At 35.3% G+C, this 23,230-nt stretch overlaps 1 pseudogene; it reads right to left on the bottom strand.

Moving 5' to 3' along the window:
• The window catches only part of LOC141519173 (uncharacterized), an 88,113-nt pseudogene that overhangs the window by 45,546 nt on the left and 19,337 nt on the right, over positions 1–23,230 (bottom strand).

Here is a 23,230-nt window from a genome sequence, read left to right as displayed (position 1 = left end):
TCAATGGTCATCAAGGAAATTGTTCTACAGCTTGCTTTTTCTATTTTCCTCTTTCTAGTTTAGGCAATAATACCATTTTTTTGTTATAAAGGCAATTTAACTAAATCTCTTTCTTTCCCCACTTTTCAGATAGTTTGTATAGTATTACGATTTTTTTTTCCTTAAATGCTTGATAAAATTCACTTGTAAATTCATCTGGTCCTGTAGATTTTATTCTTAGGGTTATCACATATGGTTTGTTTTTTTTGCAAGGCAAATGGGGTTAATTGGCTTGTCCAAGGCCATACAGCTAGGTAATTATTAAGTGTCTGAGATCAGATTTGAACTCAGGTACTCCTGACTCTAGGGCCGGTGCTTTATCCACTACGCCACCTAGCTGCCCCTATATATGGTTTGTTAAAAAAAAATTATAAGTAGAGTAATTTTGATATTCTATTTCCCCATCTCTTAATCTGGACAGTATGTATTATTGTAAATATTCATCTATTTCACCTAGGTTGTCAATTTTACTAATATATAATTTGGCAAAATAACTCCTAATAATTACTTTAATTATATTATCATTGGTGGTATGTTCAACATTCTCATTTTTGATACTGGCATTTTGATTTTCTTCCTTCCTTCTTAAAAATCAAATTAATAAATTGTTTATTTTATTTTTTCAAAAAAATCCTAATTTTATTTATTAGTTCATTTATTTTTTTTTTACTTTCAATATTTTAATGTCCTTTTGATTTGCAGGATTCTCGTTTTGGTTTTTAATTTGTTCTTTTTCTAGTTTTTTTATTAGTGCATGTCCAATTAATTAACCTGCCTTGTCCTTTTCATTGATGCAAACATATAGAGATATATATTTTCATCTAAGTGCTGTTTTGCTTGTATTCTATAAATTTCAGTATTTTGTTGTAATTCTCTTTAATGAAATTAATTAGATTATTCCAATTAAATTTTGGTCTATGCATCTGAAAACGGTGCACTGCTTTTTTCTTGATTTGGTTGTGAGGATTTTATATCCTAATACATAGTCAATTTTTGTGAAAATATTATATACAACTGAGGGAAAAACTATACTCTCTTGTATTCATATTCACTTTTCTCCAGAGAGCTACATTTTTCTAAAATTCTATTCTAATTCTCAACTTGGATAGAGCTCTTTTGGAGTCAGGAGGACAGGAGTTTGAATCCAAATTCATATACTTGACACTTACTAGTTGTGTGACCTTGGGCAAGTCATTTAACCCTGACTGCCTTGCATCCAGGGTCATCTCCAGTCATCCTGATTCAAATCTGGCCACTGGACTCAGGTGTCTTTAAAATAATTATATTACAATACTTTCTTTGCCTGTCAATAAACAAGTGTGATTGAGTGTCAGAAAGTGTCAAAAAGTTTTAATCTTTCAGTGCCATCATAGGGCATCATACTGAAATCAAAGAACTGTCAAATTTGAAAAGAATTATTTCTAAGAAATTATAGATTCGAAAATTCCTAAGGTAAAAAGAAATGAAAGTAGATTTCCTCACCTAATTTTGCTATTTGTCAACTAAAACAATAGGCTTACCTTAGACTTACATACTTCAAGCATAAATTTTAAAAGTGATTCTATTATAGAAATAGAAAAATAGTCATTTTTAAAAAAGCAAAAATGTAATTGACTTCCTTCTCAATAGGCCAAAGACATTATTGTTTCTTGACACTTTGGTGAAGTTTTCAGCCTTAATAAATTTAGACGTATAAAGGCTAAATACTTACCAAAATGTATTTAATGAATATTAATGAATTTAATGAATATATTAATGAAAGACTGATGACCATTGACACAAAATTTTTTAAATGAAATGCTAGGAAGGAGATTATAGCCATAGGTTATATACTATAACTGGGTGGGATTTATACTAGTTATTCATGATTGAATCAATATTAGGAAAACTATAAGTAAAATTGACCATATCAAAAATGAAGCCAACAAAAATATGATAATCTCAAATTTAGAGGAAAAAACTTTTGACAAATTTCAGCATTCATTCCTATTTAAAACACTAGAAAGCATAGGAAGCAAAGCATTCTTTCTAAAAATGATAAATAGTATCTATCTAAAAAGATTAGATTTCATGTACATTCATTTAATTTTTTAACTTTTGTATGATGTAATTTTAATTTTAATTTAATTTTCTGAATGGCATTTTCTTAGACTGGGCACTTTGCTACTTCAGTCATATAATCTATCTCTATTAGGCAGTTACTTCAGAGGTCATGTCAAAACTGTCATGTAAGTATGAAAATCTTATTCTTTTAATGTTCTTAAGGCTAGGATTCCAAATGAAATCCTTTCAGTCACTAAGCAGCAGCTGATAAAGATTTTTATAGAGTTTGAATTCCACTAGACATAAAGGTGTCTGTGTTGAATAATAATAAGATACATCAATATTTTAAAAAATATAAATAATTAACTTTTCAATTTTTTGTAAGTTTGTAGCATTAAAACTTCTGAAATGCTCAAAGCTTAAAACTTCACTAAGGCTTTTGGAATAACCTTTATTAAATGCCAAATATATTTAAAATATTCCTATACTCCACAATATATGTGAATAACTCCTAAGTATAAAAAAGAATAAAATCAAATGCCTCTGAAGTATAAGAAAATCATATTTCCTTCCTTTTTCTCATGTGGAGATGGGTAAAATGTCAGAAAACTTGTTTGTTTGTTTTTTCCAATCATTTCTGTGCCTTTGTTACCCCATTGAGGTTTGCTTGGCAAAGATACTTAAGAGAGCTGCCATATCCTTCCCTAGCTCATTTTACAGAAAAGGAAACTGAGGCAAATGGGTCAAGTGACGTGCCCAGGGTCATATAGCTAATCAGTGTCTGAAACCAGAATTCAACTCAGGAAGATAAATCTTCTTGACACTAGAATTAGCAATCTATCCACTATTTGGGATCAAAGAACCTAGATCCAAATTTTGGCTCTACTTTTTCCTTTCTGGGAAGGAAATCCTTCACTCTCTAGGCCTCAGATCTTCATCAGTAAAATGAGGAAATTGATAATTAAATGGCTTTGGACACTCTCACTTCTAGATCTATAACTCCGCAATGCCTGTATTCTTTACCCTTACCCTGGTGAAGGTTGATTGATCATTTACTAATATTACTATGATAATTTTGAATTTAGAATAGTTGTCTACTTGAAATAGTTTCATGATCCATAAAAAGAGAGTGGGGGAGATAATAATATACCAAATTTATCATTCTTTTGAAAAATGACTAAAATAAGTTTTTCTGAAGTTCTTTTTAAAAATAATTTTCACACCTAATTCCCTCTCAAACTCTCTCTTGTAAGAAAGTGAAGTCAACCTAAAATGACTTGATACTTGAGCCAAGTCTGACAGGTTATACCTTGTTTTGTAAATGTAGTCCATTATCCCCTATACAGAGAGGAAGGGAGCATACTTTATCAATAAGTTCTATGAAGTCATGGTCATTGTGCTGATAAGAATTTTGTCTTTTTGCCTTAAATCCCATTGTAAAATTGTGGCAATTTCTCCTTATTGGTGGGTATGAATGTCCTGTTCTAAATGAGGGGACAGAGTTGGAGAAAGTGAGGAACCTTGAATTTTTGTCTAATATTCTTTGTATTTTCTTTGAACCCAAGTCACATTAGGAGTTTCTGGCTTCTGACTTTGAGAGGGATGGTAGACATAGCCACCATACTTCAGAGGCCAACCACATTAAGATTATTGAAATAAAAGACTCTGGGATGATGTGAAAAAAGTGGCAGTATCCTGTGTTTGTATACCCAATTTGTTACATTAGAAACTCTGCGGAGTTTTATCTTTTTTAAAAATAGTTTATTAATTTATTTTTCCAACTAAATGCAAAGATTGTTTTCAACAATTATTTTTTTTTTATTTGGAGCATTTTCCATAAGACTGTGGATAGTTTTAATTTTTTCATCTGATAACTGCTTGTTCATATCCTATGACCATTTATCAATTTGGGAATGACTTATATTATTAAAAATTTGATGCAGATCTCTAGATATTTTAGAAATGAGTAATATACCACAAATACTAATGGAAAAATTATTTCCCAATTTACTGTATTCCTTTTAATCTCAATTGCAGTGGTTTTATTTGTAGAAAAACTTTTTAATTTAATATAATCAAAATTGTCCATGTTGTATTTTATAATGTTTTCTATCTCTCCTTTCATCATAAACTACGGCCATTCCCTTTGATCTTGCAGATAAACTATCCCTTGTTCTACGAAATGACTTGTGGTATCACCTTTTATGCCTAATTCTATACCCATTTTGATTTTATCTTGATATAGTGTGTGAGAAGTTGTTCTCTGCCTAATTTCTACAATACAATTTTTCAGTTTTCTCATCAGTTTTTGTTAAAGAGTAACTTATTGAATTCCAGTCAAGATGGTGGAGAGAAGCCAGGTCCTGTGCTAAAGTCTCTTGATCTTCCCTCAAAAATAAAATGAAGCAAACATCTTAATGAAGTCCTATTGGCAAAACCCAGAAAGAGAAGCTAGAAAAACAACACATGCCTCAAGGTCTATCTTTAGGGATCAGGGGTGTGGGGAGTGCAGAGTGTAGACAGTCAATGGGGGAGGGGCAAAAGCTAGACTAATCTAAGATCATTCCAGGGGGTTTTCACAGTGGGACACCCTTCGCTCTGAGAAACAACCAGAGAATGGAGATGTGGACATGGGACTGACTGTCTGGGACTTACAGAAAGTTCAGGTTTCAGCCTCTAGCACCCCCTTTTGACCGGGAGGAGATATTACAATCATTGAGAAAAGCCTCCAATATGCCCTACTAGCCAATCAGTGAGCAAAGCCTTTAGCACTCCTACTGGTATTACACTCAATGAGTAAAGTCTCTAAGGATCTCAATACCAAATCTCTGTGAACTAGCCCCTCCCCCTACACAAGATCTTAGGAAAATAAAGAAAGGCCAGCAGGAGGGGAAACCATAGAAAAATTCCTAGAAAGAAAAGACTCTAATTTAGAGAGACATAGAACTCTTGAAAAGAATATGATTTGGTCTCCAACACAGAAAGATTTCCTTGAAGAAATCTGGGAGGAGTTTAAAAATCAATTGCGAAATTTGGGAAAAGAAACCTGATAAAATTAACACCTTGCAACAAGAAAACAAAGCCTTGGAAGATGCAAAAAAGAAAATGGTTATCTCAAAACTACACTTGGGCAAATGGAAAACTCCTTCAAAAATAGCATTGACCAACTGGAAAAGGAGTTGCAGAAGGTAAATGAAGAAAATTCTTCCCTAAAAAAAAATAATGGAGTCTATGGAAACCAATGCCTTAATGAGAAAACAAAAATTTATTAAACAAAACCAAAAAAAACTACAAAAAGAGAAGAAAATGTTAAATACCTCATCAGCAAAACCACTGACCTCAAGAATAGATGGAGGAAAGATAACCTAAAAATTATTGATCTTCCTGAAAACATTGAAGAGAAAAAAAAGTCTGGACTCAATATTACAGGATTTAGACATGGAAAATTGCCTTGATATCATGGAACTAGAGGGGAAAATAGTTATTTAAAAAATACATTGATCCCCTCTGGAAAGGGATTCCAAAATGAAAATGCCAAGGAATATTGTAGCCAAAGGATTACACAGGACCTAGAAGCATCAACATTAAGGTATCAAAGGGCCTGGAATGCACTATTCCAAAAAAGCAAGAGAGCATGGAATGCAGCCAAGAATCCACTATCCAACAAAGCTGAGTCTTCTCTTCCAGGGCAAAAGATGGACATTTAATGAAATAAAAGACTTCCAACTTTTACTGATAAAAAGACCAGAGTTTAATAAAAAATTTGGATTTCAAACAGGAGACTCAAGAGACACATGAAAAGGTAAATTTTTTAAAAGGGGGTGGGGAACTGTTGTCAAATAAGATGTAACTGGCAATATCCCTACCTGGAAGAAAGACTTTAATAACTTTCAAGAATTATAACTCTATTAGAGAGAATTTAATTAGCCAGAAGATATGATACACATGACTTATTTGAAAAACTGTTACTCAGTAAGATGAAACTGGAAATATCCTTACCTGGAAGAAAGACTCTAATAACTTGCAATAATTGTAATTCTAGTAGAGAGAATAACCAGAAGTGATGGACACTCAAGACCTTTCTGTGACTCAGATAGAATGATTTAAAAACAATACCTTCTTAAAAAGGAGGACAGTAAAGAGATGGGAGAATGGAGGAGACTGAATGGGGGTAAATCCTATTACATTAAGAGGTACAAAGGATTTATTGGATTAGATGGAAAGAATGGAGGTTGTGAGAACCACCTGAATCTTACTCTCATCATTTTGGTTTAAAGTTAATATACACACACTCAGTTAAGTTAAGAAATTTGTCTTACCTTTAAAATGTTAAAAAGAGGGAAAGGGGAGGGGGAGGAAAGGGGGAATTAACAGAAAGAAGGGAAGGAAGGAGGGGAAAAGTTAAAGGGGAAAAAAGGGGGGTTGAATATAGGAGGGCAAACACACTGAAGTTGGTGGTATTCAGAAACAAAACACTGGAGAATATGGATAAAGGGGGAAAAGGGGGAAAATACAAACAGGGAAAGTAACATGGAAGACAATAAAGAGTTAGTAATTATAACTTTGAATTTGAATGAGATGAACTGTCCCTTAAAATGTAAGCAAGTAGCAGAGTGGATTAAAAACCAGAACCCTACAATATGCTGCTTACAAGAAACTCATTTGAATCAGAAAGATACATATAGAGTAAAGGTAAAAGGTTGGAGCAAAATATATCTTGCTTCAACTGAAGTGAAAAAAGCAGGGGTAGCAATCCTTATCTCAGATGAAGCAGTTGAAAAAAAATAGATGTTATTAAAAGAGATAAGGAAGGAAACTATATCCTCCTAAAAGGTACCATAGAAAATAATTTCAATACTAAATGTATATGCACCCAATGGTATAGTATCCAGATTCTTAGAGTAGAAATTGAAGGAGTTACAGGAAGAAATAGACAGCAAAACTCTACTAGTCAGAGACCTCAACTTCCTGTTTCCCAGATTTAGATAAATCTAACTATAGAATAAACAAGAAGGAAGTTAAGGAGGTAAATAGATTGTTAGAAAACCTAGATATGATAGACATATGGAGGAAATTGAATGGGAATAGAAAGGAATATACTTTGTTCTGCAGTACATGGCACTTACACAAAAATTGACCATGTACTAGGTCATAAAAACCTAATGATCAATTGTAGAAAGGCAGAATAGTGAATACATCTTTCTCAGATCATAATACAATAAAAATCATATTCAATATTAGGCCAGGGAGATATAGACCCAGAACTAATTGGAAACTAAATAAACTCATTTTAAGAATGAGTGGATCAGGGGCGGCTAGGTGGCGCAGTGGATAAAGCACCGGCCTTGGAGTCAGGAGTACCTGGGTTCAAATATGGTCTCAGACACTTAATAATTACCTGGCTGTGGGGCCTTGGGCAAGACACTTAAGCCTATTGGCCTTGCAAAAACCTTAAAAAAAAAAAGAATGAATGGATCAAGCAACAAATTAAAGAAAGAATTAATTATTTTATTCTAGTTAATGACAACAATGAAACATACCAGAACCTATGGGATACACTCAAGGCGGCTGTCAGGGTATTTATTAGAAGAGTGACTTATTGCAGAAACTGATCTTTCGATTTATCACCATAGATTACTATAGTCATTTGTTGATTTTTCTTTTGTACCTAATCTATTCCACTGATCCAACACTCTAATTCTTAGCCAATGAAGACTGCCATATTATAATATAATTTTAGATCTAGTATGTCTAGGTCACCTTCCTCTGCATTTTTTCATTAATTCCTTGATATTCTTGACCTTTTTTTCCCCCCTCCAAATAAATTTTGTTATTATTTTTCTAGGGGTTTTTTGGTAGTTTGATTGGTATGTCACTGAATAAGTATTTAATTTAGATAGAATTGTCATTCTTATTATATTAGCTCAGTCTATAAATGAGCCATTGACATTTGTCCAATTATTTGGATTTGATTTTATTTGTGTGAAAAGTATTTTGAAATTGTTTTCATAGTTTCTTTGTTTTAGCAGGTAGACTCTCAGGTATGTTATGTAGTCTCTAGTTTTTTCAATGAAATTTCTCTTTCTTTGTCTTGCTGCCCTTTGTTGTTCATTTATAGAAATGTTTATGATTTATGAGGGTTTATTTTATATTCTACCAGTTTTCTAAAGTTGCTAATTGTTTTGAGTTGATTTTCTCAAATTATCTACATATACCATCATATCATCTACAAAGAGTAAGAGTTTTATTTCTTCATTGTCTATTCTAATTCCATCAATTCCCTTTTATTTTCTTTTAGCCAAAGTTAACATTTCTAAAGCAATATTGAAAAATAGTGATGATAGTGAACATATTTGCTTCACCCCTGATCTGTTTGGAAATACTTCTACATTATATTTGCTGGTTTAGATAGATTTTGCTTATGGCTTTAAGGAAAACCCCATTTATTCCTGTTTCCTCTAATGCTTTTAATAGGAATGGGTACTATATTTTGTCAAAAACTTTTTCAGATGCTACTGAAATGATCTTATGGTTTTTGGATAGATTTATAAATCTATCACATAGATAGGTATGTTAATTATGCAAATAATTTTTCTAATATTGAACCAACACTGCATTCCTGGGATAAATCTTTCTTGGATCATAAAGTATTATCCTACTGATTATACTTGCTTTGCTAATATATTATTTAAAAATTTTGCATCAATATTCATTAGGCAAATTGGTCTGCAATTTTCTTTTTTTTCTTTTGACTCCTACTGTTTTAGCTATCAACACTATTTTGGTGTCATAGAAAAAATGTGACAAGACTCCTTTTTCATATTTTTTTAGTTTATATAGAATTGGAATTGATTGTTTTTAAATGTTTGTTTGAATTCACTTTTTAATTCATCTGACCCTGAAGATTTTTTTTCTTAGGGCTTGTTCAATTTTTTCTTCTGAAATGGAGTTAAGCATTTTATTTCCTCTTCTGTTAGTATGGACAATTTATAGTTTTGCAAATATTCATCTATTTCAGTTATAGTGCTAAACATTACTATATATTTAGACAAAATAGCTCTGAAATATTACTTTAATTTCTGACTCATTACTTTTGAATTTACCTTTTCCTTTTTGATACTGGTAATTTGTTTTACTTCTTTTTTAAAATCTAATTAATCAAAGGTTTATTTAATATAGTGGTTTTTTTTCATAAAACCAACTCAGTTTTATTTATTAGTTCAGTAGTTTTATGATTTTGTATTTTATTCAACAATTTTGCTTTCATTAATCTACCCTTTGATTTTCAGAATTCCTAATTTGGCATTTAATTGGAGATTTTTAATTTGTTATTTCTCTAGATTTTTTAGTTGCATGCCCAATTCACTGATCTCCTCTTTCTCTATTTTATTCATGTAAGTATTTAGATGTATAAGGTTTCCCCTAATAACTGCTTTGACTGTATCCCACAAGTTGTGGTGTGCTATCTCATCATTATTCTGGATGAAATTATTAAGTATTTCAATGATATTATGATATGATTCTATTTGATATTTTGGATTTCTTTCTTGAGGTGATTGATTCTTTCAAGGACATTTTTGAAAATAATTCAGTCTGCTTACAACTCATAGCATCAGCTACTGTTCTCTGTTCCCTTAGTGATCTTTAGACAAAGTCAGATTTCTAAGAGATAATAGTCATGTTTTATACTAGAACTCTGTTTGCATTTACTCGTTACTAATAGTTTCTATGCAATTTTTCTGTTGTTTTCCTTGTGAGAATTTCTTTTCTGTTTTGCTATTCATTCACATTATTGGGTAAATTTCTTGAAGTTCTGAAATGAAGGTAAATTGGGCTTTAGTAGAACACTTTCCTTCTGTCCTGTGTGATTTTGATTGGATGGAATTTTCTCCAGCAGGAATTCACTGATGGTGAAGCAGACTAGACCCCTGAGTATAGTAAAGCAGGCTAGACCTCTGGTATGGTGAAGTATACTGGCCTGCTGATTGAGAGCTTTCGATACTCATCACCTTCCCAGGAATTCTAACCAGATATTTGGTGATGTCATTTATGAAAGTTTTTCCAAATTCAATTCATTTGTAGGGTTTCCTACCATATGGAATTACCTGATACAGCTAGGATCTTCTCAAGACTGAAGGGTTTACCACATCCATCACATTTATAGTTTCTCTCCAAGGTAAATTCTCTGATTCAAAGTAAGACATGACTTCCATATGAAAGATTTTCTACAATTTCACATTCACAGGTTCTATGTGCATCAATTAATTCATGTTCAGTAAAGACTCATATCTCATTGAATCAGGTTTTCTCTAATTATTGAACACTCAAATTTTCTCACTGGTGTTACTTCTTTCATGTTAATAAGGGTTGGCATCTGACTGAATGCTTCCTCACATGCCTTATGTTCATAAGATTTTTCTCTCTAGTAGATGATATGATAATGAAAAAGGGCTAAGTTCTGCCTAGAAGCTTTTCTACTGTATAGTTTGTACAGTATCTCTGGACATTGCTTACAAAGACAAGGTTTGTTTCCAGTATTAACTTTCTAATTTTGATTAAGAGTTTCTCTCTGGATGAAGACTTTGCCACATCCCTTATATTCATAAGACTTCCCTCCAGTGCAAATTCTCTGATATTCAGTAAGAACTATAATTCTTCAGAATGTCTTCCATTATTCTTTACTTTTATAAAGTTTCTCTCCAGGATGAATTACATGGTGTTGAATAAAGGATGAACTCTGTCTAAAGACTTTACCACATTCCTTACATTCAAAAGGTTTCTCACTAGTGTAAATTCTCTAGTGGTGAATAAAGCTTGAGTGCCCACTGAAGGCTGCTCCACAGTCTTTACATTTAAAAGGTTTCTCTCCAGAATTCTATAATGCTGAATAAGGATGATCTGTTTGAAGTCTTTCCCACATTCATTACATTCATAAGGTTTTTCTTTCAGGGTGTGAGAGCTGCTCTCCACCTGAGTCACCTAACTCTCATCTGTGGCTTCTTCAAGAAGCTGTAGCATGCATAGTGGCAACACCCTGGCAAACTATTTCCCCAGGAGGACTAAACCTGGTTGAGGGTAACCAAGGGAGTCCCAAGTTCATCAGTGAGTTTTGGGGGGGGGGGTCTACTCCAACCATGTGAAGTCTTCCACCAGTGGAATGGACAGAAGAGAAGAATGCATTAAAAATGGCTATAAAGACAACTGAAGCAGGTGCTGTGGAGTACTTAAGAATTTGTTTAGACATCGAAGACACCAAGTCTTCTGCATCAAAAGCAGCTGTCTTGACTCTGTCCCACTATCCTGGATCATGATGACTTTGGAAGAGAAAGTGAACCAGATGACTTTATGCAGCTCCTCCTCACTTAGATACAATTTAAACACACACACACACACACACACACACACACACACACACACATAACAAAAGACTCATAACCATTCCTCAAAGTCCTGTAGGAACAGGCAAGTGACAAAGTAGCAGATGAGGAAACACTGGGAGCTGTAGTCACAACCTTGCACATAGGTGGCTCAGGTCTTGGGGTCATTTCTCCACTTAAAACTGCAGTGAGATTCAGCAGTCCCCTGGGTAACTAAGGAGCCCTTTGAGGTATTGCACTGCTTACCTCCTGATTTGAGGAAGGGGCTAGAAAAGCTTCCCTAAAAATTGTCTGCTTACCCAAACCTAGCCTGATTACCAAGCCCTTGGTGGGCAGGGAATGCCACAGTGTGGTCAAGATACAAAAGAGTCTACAAAAACTTCTTCAAAGAAGATTCCACTCATCATTGGAACATGGAACATGAACAAACTCATAGACAACACAAGATCCAATGGGCCTGAAAGACAAACATCTCTTGTTGCAAGAGAACTCAACAGATATCACAAATAGCACCTAAATGAAACACAACTGATAAATGAAGGCTAGATTACTAAAGTTGGAGCTAGATACACATGTTTTGGAGTGATCCCAGTACACTGTGAAACTGGGGTAGGTTTTGCAATCAACACTCTTGATTGTCTACTAAAAGTAGTGAATGACAGGTTCGTGACAATATTATTGACACTTCCAGGAAAACACTATGCCACCATCAATGATGAACACTGATGAAGTTAAAGAACAATTTTATGAAGATCAGGAGACCCTTATCATCAATGTACCAAAAGAAGACAAGCCTATAATTATAGGTTATTTTAATGCTAGAGAAGACTCAGATTACCAGACATGGCAGGTAGTGGTTGGAAGGAATGGAGTTGGAAATAGGAACAGCAGTGGTCACCTACTACTGAATACTTGTGCATGTCATTACCTTCTCATCACAAACAGTGTCTTCCATTTATCTAAATGCAATAATACTTCCTGGATGCACCCCTCATAATAAACATTGGCATTTATTACACTATGTAATCATAAGGAGAAGAGACAGACATGATGTGAGAGTGACAAAGGCAATGTCCTTGCTCCAATACTTTTTAGCATGATGTTTTAAATCATGTTATCAAAATGCCTTCACTGATGATGAATACAGAATCAGGGTCAGCTACTCCACTGATGGCAAATTCTTCAACTTGAAAAATTTACAAGCCCAGACCAAAGTAGAAGGAGTGTTAGTGCATGATTATCTGTTTACAATGACTATGCACTCAATGCAGCCTCTGAAACTGAACTTCACCAAAGTATGGATGGATTCTCTGCTGCTTTTGCTAATTTTGGTCTAATAATTAACAAGAAAACTCAGGTGCTTCATTAGCCAGCACCACACCATACATATGGGAACGCATCTATTACAGCAAATGGAGAAGCTTTGAGTACTGTAAACTAGTTCACTTAACTTGGCAGTGTCCTTTCCAAGGAGGTACATATTGGCAATGAGGATGGCACACACACATAACTAGAACTAGCTCAGTATTTGGGAGGTTTTGAAAGAAAGTGTGGGAGACAAGAGGTATTAGACTGACTACCAAATTGAAACAGAGCTTCTTTGTTATATGCCTGTGAAATCTGGACATAGATATATTTCTACCAGTGCCATGTCAGGAAACTGAATCACTTCCATTTTGTCTTGGGAAAACTCTGAAGATCACCTGGCAAGAGAAGATACCAGACACTGAGGTCCTTTCTCGAGCTAAACTACCTAGCATTCCAACATTAATCCTACAAATATAGTATACTGGACACATTGTTAGAATAGCAGACATACACTTGCCAAAAAACCCACTATTTTATGGAGAACTCACACAGGGCAAACACTCACAAGGGGGTCAGAAGAAGCGATACCAAGACATTCTGAAGGCCTTATTGAAGAACTTTAGAATAAATTGTACAGTATGGCATGCCCTTATCAGTGATGATGCTGTACTCTATGAGGAAGGCAGAATTGGAGCTGCTCAAAGGAAACATGATGTACATAAGTTGAGAGTACCCACCCCAGGCATTCACATGGACTATTTGTGCCTGATCAGTGGTTGAGCATCCTGACCTTGTTTTGATCTGATCAGCCACAGTTGGACACACTGTATTGTGTTTCAAGCATAGTGATGTTATTTTGATCTTCTTTGATAAGAACCAACCAAGGTTTTTCTCCAGTATAAATTCTCTAATGTTGAATAAGGGAGGAAGTCTGACTAAATACCTTTGCACAAATCTTACATTCATAAGGTTTCTCAATAGTGCAAGCTCTTTGATTCTCAATGAGGTTTGAGTGCCAACTGAAGGCTGCCCCACATTCTTTACACTCATATGGTTTATTTCCACTATGAATTCTTTCATGTTTGATAATGTCTGATACCTGACTGAAGATCTTCTCACATTCCTTGCATTCATAAGTTTTCTCTCCAGTGTGAATTCTCTGGTATCAAATAAGATATGAATTCTATCTGAAGGCATTTTCATATTCCTTACATTTATATGATTTCTCTTCAGTATGAATTCTCTGGTGTTTAGTGAGACTGGAGCTCTGGCTCCCACATTCCTTACATTCATAAGATTTTTCCCCACTGTGAGTTCTTTGATGTTCTTTGAGGTATGAATGCCAAGTGAAGGCTGTCCCGCATTCCTTATATTTAAAATGCATTCTTTCCACTATGAATTTGATAATTTTTAGTAATATCTGAGTTCTAGTTGATGGCCTCTCCAAACTCTGAATAGTCACAGGCATTCTCACAAGTGTGGATTTTTTGGTCTTTCATTAAGTCCTATGTTCCGCCTAAAGGTATTTCCACAATGACTACACTTATAACAATTTTTTCTCCCTCTTGAGTTTTCTCATGATTTATATTGTCTGATTGGTTGCTGAAAATCTTTCCACTGTTCTTGCATTTATATGGTTTCTCTTCACCATGAGATCTCTGATTTTGAGTAAGAATCCTAGCTACTTTCTTCCAAATCATTGAGTTCATTTTTATTGTGCTGATTAAGAGGAGATTCCCATGTTTAATATGACTCCTTGATTCTTAGCATTTGGGCATGCTCTGACTAAAGTTTCTCCCCAGTTCAGTGCCTTCATAGCCTCCCTGTACAGTGGCCATGAGCCCAGCTGACTAGTTGAGATCCTTTTCCCAGAAAAGGACATTCTTTGGATTCTCTTCTGCAGTAGTTACCATTGGTTTCCATAATATGACTTCCTAGATGAGACTTGCCCAAAATGTGGAACCCTGAGCAATAACATGCTTTCTGAGGCTTCCCACAAATTTTGCCAGATACCATTCTGCTTCTTGTCTTTCAAGTGACTCCTCCTGCTGCTCTAGTCTAGAGTCCCAAACTGAGGGCTTAGCTGGATTGCAACATCCATTGGCTTCTAGACCCCTTTTAGAAGTTTCTCCTTCCCAGGGACAAGGGTTCCTTGGAATTTCTCCCTGCAGATCTGAGGCTGATGATTGTTTGCCTTGTTCCAGACAGGAGATAATGTCTGATCTATCCTCTAGAGCCTGGGGGACACCAGGTTCCTGTAGTTCTGCAGTGTCACCTCTTTGTAGAGTTGCCACTGGGCAGGGCTCAGGTACCTCCATACCTCCTCAGTGAAGTCCTTGGCCACATCCCTAAATAACACAACTTACTCCCAAAGCTCCCACTGCTTCTTACCAGGCAAAAGCTGTGACACCCCTGTTCCCTTCCCCCAATCTTTTTACCAAGAAATTATTTTCTTCAGTTAGATTTTGCATCTCCTTTTCCATTTGGTCAATTCTATTTTTAAGAAAGCTGTTATCTTTCTCCATTTGTTTTTGTTTTAGCCCAATTTTATTTTTAAATGATTTGTTTTCTTCCCTCAATCTTTGAGGTTCCTTTTGTAAGATGTTGTATATCTCTTGCATTTCTTTTCTCAATTTTTCTACTTGATTTTTGAAAATGTTTTTGTACTCTTCCTAGTCTTTTTGAGCTGGAGACCAATTCATATTCTCTTCTGCAACTTCACATGTAGTTCCTTTTTTTGTTATCTTCTTCTGAAATGATTTTCTGCCCATCTTTATCTGAAAAATAATTTTCTATAGTCTTTGTTTTTCCTTATAAGATTTACTATTGGGTTCTATCTCAAGTTTCTTTTGTTAGGGAAGAAATCTGATCACAGACTTTCCACATTTAGAACCCTAGAGTAGTGTTCATTGGACTAGATTGACCAGCTGAACAGGTTGTCTAGAGTAACAGGACTGGAATCCTCCCAGTTGGCCTGCTGCACCATTGGTCTGCTAAATCCAGACTCCAGAGGTCTGTGCTACCAGTTTTCCTATAGCTGAGAACCTCCAACTGGTCCCTGCGATACCCTTTCACCCTGCTGCCAGTTGAAATTGGGTTTCAGGTCCCTGCCCTGGGCATAATTCCACTCCCCCTAAGACAGACCTTGCAGGAAAATGCTCCATTCTGTTCTTATGTGGGTTCTGCCATTCCAGAATCCTTTTAGAGGTTTGATTAAAGTTGTTTATGAGCAAAACGTAGCAGAGCTTAAGGAAATTCCTGGCTATGCTCTGCCATTTTGGCTCCACCTTGGGGGAGTTTTAGCTTGAGTGAGATCTAAAACTCTTTTTCTGGTTGAGTTGTTACCTCACTCATTAATGGAAGAGCTCCTACATTCTGCATTGTCTAGCATATATTGCCCTATATAGACCTTCTCTGGTTTCTGTTTTGCTACCCTTCTGGATAAATGGGTTTCTCTAATTTCCCTATATGTGTTTAATTTGGAAATTATTTCTGATAGAAAAGAATTCAATTATTAATTAAAAATCTTTGGGTTCCCTTTCTCCCAATAATGAAATATAGTGACCAGAAGATTGAACCTGATCATATCACCTATACTAACAAGATTTAAGGAAGCAGAATGATATAATCCTAGCCCATGAATCCCCTCCCTTGGAGGAGAGAAGTATGGTCTCTGGTCTAAACTTTCTATTCCTCCTTCTAGCAGTAGTTAAATTATTCCTTGGAGAAAAGATGTCTATTTTGCTCCAAACTATGTGTGGGGGAGAACATCTCATAACCCATGAGACCTCACTATACAAGTATACCTTACTTTCATTACATTGTATTACTTTTCCTAAATTACCTAAATTTTTCTACTGGTCAGGTTGTCCCAATTCATACATATCCTCTGAAATTTCCTGAATTCTTTATAGAAATCCTTGCTTACATTATAATAAGGAGCAGGGGTAGTGAGAAGAGAGTTGAAGCTCATTGTAACAAGGCTGCAAAGTGACTTTAGTGCTGGGCTAGAAGACCTGAGTTCAAATCCATTTTCAGATATTTAATAGCTGTTTTACTCTGAAGTAGTTACCTAAACTCTATTTCCTAAGACATCTCAACTCTAAGGGGGAATTAGAGCACCTACTTCACACAGTTGTTGTGAACATAAAATATGAATATTTGTAAGAATATTTGTAGTTTCTGGCACATGGTAGGCACTGTATAATTGTCTCCCCTCCCTTTCTTGTGGGAAAATTTATGCAACAGTTTATTAGGTCATTCCCCAGTCAATGGACATCTACATTTTTCTTGGTATTTTGCTATTTTAAAAAATTGCTATACATATATCAAGTATATCTAAATGACTTCCCTAGTTGCAAATTTCTTCTTAAGAAAAGTAGTCCTGGGGGTGGGGGGTGGGCAAAGCCAAGATAGTGACAGAAGAGGATCATCTCTTAGGTGCTCTCTCTCTGATATAAAAATAAGGACTCAACTAAATTCTTGAGAGACAGAACCCACAGAAGGATCCAGTGAGGCAGTTCTCCAGCCCAAGGTAACCTAGAAAATATTGGAAAGGCTCAGCTCCATGGGGTTAGAGGGGCAGCCACCAGAGTGAAGGAACTTCAGCCTCCCAGAGGTAGCCCCAGGGCTCCTGGGAGCCATGGCTCATGGTAGCAGGGGCAGTTTCCTGACCTACACCCCAGGGAGCACCAGGCACAACCTGGAAGATCAGCAGGGGACCTCTGCCAGAGCAAACATGTGAGGACCAGCCCTCAGGGCACTCAGCAAGTAGCATGGCCATGCCAGCCCAGATCCAGGAATTGGAAGCAGGTGGAACCTATAAGCAGAAGCCCCCCAGGCTTGAGAGCTCAGCCTAGTTAGGAGAGAAGAGAGAGACTGCCAAGGTCTGTCCTCTGTACCTGGAACAGGATTCTGGGGCACTGACCACATTCAGATCCTGATCGCAGTCTAGGCCCCCCATAGAACTGCAGCACCCTGCCACCTCAACCCTGTGACAGAGAGTGCACTTGTGGTCATTCACAGACAAGGAGGGAAGACAGAACTTCACACAAGGAGATCCTTGTGTGTGGGGAGCTGTCCCAATAATACTCAAAAGCTCAGGAAGCACCCCAAAGCCAGGCACAGACTGGAGAAATAAGTAAGCAGAGAAAAAAGAGGAACACCATTGAGAAATACTTTGTCTATGATCCCAAGGACCAAAATACTCAATCTGAAGATGAGGAAGTACAAGCTCCTGAATCTAAAGACTCCAAGAAAAATGAAACTTGTGCTCAGGCTACAACAAAGCTCAAAAAATATTTTGAAAATAAGTGAGGGAGATAGAAAAATTGGGGGAAAAATGAGAGAGATGCCGGAAAAATGTAAAAAAGAAGTCAGCAGCTTAGTCAAGGAGATCCAAAAAAAAAAAAAATGCTGAAGAAAATAATATGTTAAAAACCAGCATAGGTCAATTGGATAAAACAATTCAAAAAGTTATTGAGGAATAGGATGCTTTAAAAAGCAAAATTGGCCAGATGGAAAAGGAACTAAGAAAGCTCTTTGAGGAAAACAAATCCTTCAGATGTAGAATGGAATTGAGGGAAGCTGCTGACTTTATGAGAAATCAAGACCCAATACTTCAAAACCAAAAGAATGAAAAATTAGAAGAAAATGTGAAACATCTCATTGAAAAAAATAACTGATATGGAAAACAGATTCAAGAAAGATAATTTAAAAATTATTGGAATACCTGAATGTCATGACCAGGAAAAGAGCCTTGACATCATTTTCAAAGAATTACTACAGGAAAATTGCCCAGATATCCTAGAAGCAGAGGGCAAAATAGAAATTGAGAGAATCCACCAATGCCCCCACCAGAAAGAGATCCAACAAAACAACCCCTAGGAATATTATAGCCAAGTTCCAGAACTCCAAGTCAAAGAGAAAATATTACAAGCAGTCAGAAGGATATAATTCAAATATTGTGGAACTGCAGTTAGGATCACACAGAACTTAGCAGCAACTACATTAAAAGCTCATAGGGCTTAGAATGAAATATCCCAGAAGGCAAAAGAGATCAGAATGCAACCAAGAATCAACTACCCAGAAAAACTGAACATCTTCTTCCAGGGAAAAAGATGAACTTTCAATGAACCAGGGGAATTTCAAATGTTCCTGTTGAAATGGCCAGAGCTGAACAGAAAGTTTGATCTTCAAATACAGAAATCAGGTGAAGCATAGAGAGTGGAGGAGAAGGGGAAAATATGAGGGACTTAATGATGATGAACTACATGTATTCCTGCACAGAAAAATGATACTGATAATATTCATATGAACCTTCTCATTTAATAGAGCAGGTAGAAAGATGTTTTATAGATGAAGCACAGGAGAGAGTTGAATTTGAAGATATAATATAGTGTAAAAATGGAGTCAATATCTAAAAGGAAAATGTAATGGGAGAAAGAAAAAGGAGAGGTGAAATAGGCTAAGATATTTCATATAATAAAATTTTTTTATTACAATGAGCTATTGCAATGATATGGAAAAGGGGAAGGCAAGGGGGAATGAGGGAACCTTCACTCTCATCAGAGGTAGCTAGGAGAGGAAACAGCATATATATATATATATATATATATATATATATATATATATATATATATATATATATATACTCAATGGGTTATAGACATCTAGAGTAAGAAGGAGAGAAAGTGGATAGGAGGAAGGGGGATATGAGTGATGTAGGAGAGGGTGGACCATGAGGGGAGAGTGGTCAGATATAACATATTTTCTTTTTTATTTCTTGCAAGGGGCTGAGATTGGATGGCCTGTCCAGGACCATAGGGCCAGGTGGATGCTGGAACTAAGGGGTAGTATGTGAGCTCAGGGCCTCTTGGCCCCAGGGCTGGGGATCTGTTTGCTGCTCCACTCAGCTACCCTATAGCACATTTAAGAAAAGAGACAGAGTGAAAGGAGAGAGAAAATATAGTATATGGTAGTGGGGAAGTACAAATGGAGGCAGTTGCAATCAGCAATGGCAACGGTAGAAAAATGGGAAGTAGCTTTTGTGATGGACTTATCATAAAGGATGTGATCCATGCACTATAGAGCTGGAGGTGTTGGAACACAGACTGAAGTATATTTACTATTATTATTATTATTATTAATAATAATAATTATCATTATTATTATTATTATTATTATTTGGGGGGTGCAGGGCAAATGGGGATGGGTAGCTTGCCTGAGGCCACACAACTGGGTGATTGTTGGGTGTCTGAGGCCAGATTTGGACCTGAGTGCTCCTGGCTCCAGGGCTGGTGCTCTGTCCACTGCACCACCTGGCCGTCCCTATTATTATTATTATTATTATTATTATTATTATTATTATTATTATTATTATTATTTTATTTTGGCTTTCAGTTTTTGCAGGGCAATGGGGTTGGGGTGACTTACCCAGCTGGGTGATTGTTGGGTGTGTTGGGCTGGATTTGGGCTCAGGTGCTCCTGGCTCCAGGGCTGGTGCTCCATCCACTGCAACACCTGGCTGCACTTATTATTATTATTTTTAATTTTAATTTTAATTTTTTCTCTTTCCTTTATATTATTGCTCATGTGGGTCTATATTTTGGGGAGATATTATGTTTACTCTTAAACAAGAATATTTTAGTAATGTATAAAAAATCATTTGTACAAAAATAAGAAAAAAATAATTAATTAAAAAAAAGAAAAGTACTCCTGTTCCTGATAAAATCAAGTTCATATTTCTCTTCTACAATTTGCCAGTTCTTCCTTCCAAATCTATTTAAAATTAATGAAACTCTCAGTCAAAAGGAGCACTCTCAAATGTTTATCTAGGCAACTACATTATGTAATAAATCAACTGGAAATGATAATAACTGATGAATTTCAGTGTAGTTTCTTGTAGGTCAAATTGTTTAAAAATGAAATTCTCCCTATGTCTATTGAATTTTCTTTGATTTTAGAATAATTTCAAACTCATACAACTTCTTTCCTATGTGAAAATTGTCAAAAAAAAAAAACCTCTTAATGAAAAAATAATGAAGTTGTATGTATTTTAACACTCACCGAGTTTCTTTTCCCAGAGTCTTTGAAATTCCTTTTAAAAATTCAACTGCGTTAGAGGTAAATTAACAATGGGGGAAAAATCAGGAAAACATAACTTTCCTGACACTACTAACTAGAAACTAAAACCTTTCCCAGGAAAATAAATAAATAAACAAGAAACCACTTTTAAAGAATAAGCAACATTCAATAGAGAGATAAAGTTGTCTCTGGCAAATAGTCTTATGAGCTCCCTTTTGCCTTTATTTAGCAGTCTAGTTGTAGCATTAACATTCTTTCAGAGTTCAGTGAGATAGCAATCATAGATAGTAAATAAAGTAAATAAAACCATTATGAAATTATAGATAATAAATAAAGCAGAAAATACCAAAGGGTGTTGAGAACTGATAACCAGGCAGCAATGAAGGGCAAATGAGGAAAGGGGCAAATACTCATCAACTCCCAAAATGATAATAGACTAGAAAAATAGCAAAATTCTAATTACTTAAATAAGCTATTGAGCTATACAAGGTTCCCCACTGTCTATGATTGTATTCAATTCAGAGTAGCAGTGCCTTTTACTTTTAATCTGCTGAGCTTTTTTTGCCTTCCTCTCCTAGAAATTCCAAAGTTCAGGGGCAGCTGAATGGCACCATGGATAGAGCACTGACCCTGGAGTCAGGAGGACGTGAATCCAAATCTGACTTCAGACACTTAATAATTACCTAGCTGTGTGATCTTGGACAAATCAATTAATCCCATTACCTAGCAAAAAAGAAGAAGAAGAGGAAGAGGAAGAAGAAGAAAAAGAAGAAGAAGAAGAAGAAGAAGAAGAGGAGGAGGAGGAGGAAGAAGAGGAAGAAGGAAGAAGAAGAAGAAGAAGAAGAAGAAGAAGAAGAAGAAGAAGAAAAGAAAAGAAATTTCAAAATTCTCTGCACTGCTCACCCATCTTCCTTTCTCCTCATTGTGAACTTGCTGTTTTGTCTTAATAGTAGCAGTTAGATGTTTATGTTTTAAATTTGACAAGGCACTTTCTTCACAACTCTGAGAAAAAAAAGGATGAGAAAGACAGACAGAAAGAGAGAGAGAGAAAGGAAGGAAGGAAGGAAGGAAGGAAGGAAGGAAGGAAGGAAGGAAGGAAGGAAGGAAGGAAGATGATAGATGGATAGATGGACAGATAGATGAATAGAAGGAAAGAAATTTCATCTCATCTCCCTTGCACAGTGCCTGGCACATAGTGAGCACTTAGTAAATACTTTTTAATTCATTAATTCATTTACTACTCAAGTATCTCCACTTGCATTGATTTTGAACAAGTCAATTCTTCAAAAATTACTTTGATGTGGAGAGTCACTTGAATAAAGCAAATCACAGTCACTCAAAGCCATATTAGAAGGATGTTGTTTGCTTGTGTGGCCAAATAAATCTATCACCTATTTGCCAAGAGACTCTTTCTAAAAGCCTTTCTATAATGGTGTGGTTTGCAGGAACTAATTTCTTGCTGGTACTTATTTTGATATCTTTAAAATTGAATGAGACATGAAAGTCCATTTTTATTGGCAATTATTTGGGAATCATGATGTTTAAAATACAAATTAGCAAATGTACATTGCTAGTATAAGCAAAGAATAATCTTCAAAACTCAGTGTCTAAAATATATCCTTTATTAGAAGCATTTCATTTATAATTTGACTCAGTCTAATTCTTCAGGATTAATATCTTCTTTACCTTTTTGTTCCAGTTGAAGGTATTCCCTGAACTCATCATTTATGTCCTTTCTTTGTGTTTTTGTGTAGTCTGTACCCTTTGCCAAGAATGTCATACTTCTTCATATGTACCTTTAAGAATTCTTTGCTTCCTTTAAGGTTCAGGTCAAGTTTCACTTCCTAAAGAAACTATTTCTAAAGATGTGTGTATATATACACATACACATATAGGTGCATTTATGTATAAACATATGGAAACATTTACATAATTATTCCTACATCACTTTTCATAGGAATAAAAACAAAATGGTAGGAACAAGTTAAGTAAAAATGTTTAATAAATAAATTACATTTATCCAGATTTCAGAATCTGAATTGTGTAACTTCATTGCAATAGATTTAATTCTTTTTTTAATATGTTCAGATATCTTTCCTTTGAGTTTAGTTGATTTCTTTTTAAGATATTCATTTAATATTCCATTCATACAAATATGGAATGAAATATTCCTGAGATAAATTACTTGAATTCTGCAGCCATTTTGGTTTCTTTGTTAGACAGTGACTCTATTATGAATTGGTCTAGATTGTCATTTTCAAAGATTCTTCTTCTCTCTCTACACCCCCACTAGTATCTGTAAGATTTTTTTTTGAGAAAGAAGGGATATATCTACCTTCAGATTGATTGTCTGACTCATTAATGGTTCATTTAAAAAT

This window comes from Macrotis lagotis, chromosome 3 (assembly GCF_037893015.1).
Source record: "Macrotis lagotis isolate mMagLag1 chromosome 3, bilby.v1.9.chrom.fasta, whole genome shotgun sequence".
Lineage (NCBI taxonomy): Eukaryota > Metazoa > Chordata > Mammalia > Peramelemorphia > Peramelidae > Macrotis > Macrotis lagotis.
The sequence above is the reverse complement of the archived record's forward strand: the minus strand, read 5'-3'. Positions and strand labels throughout refer to the sequence as shown.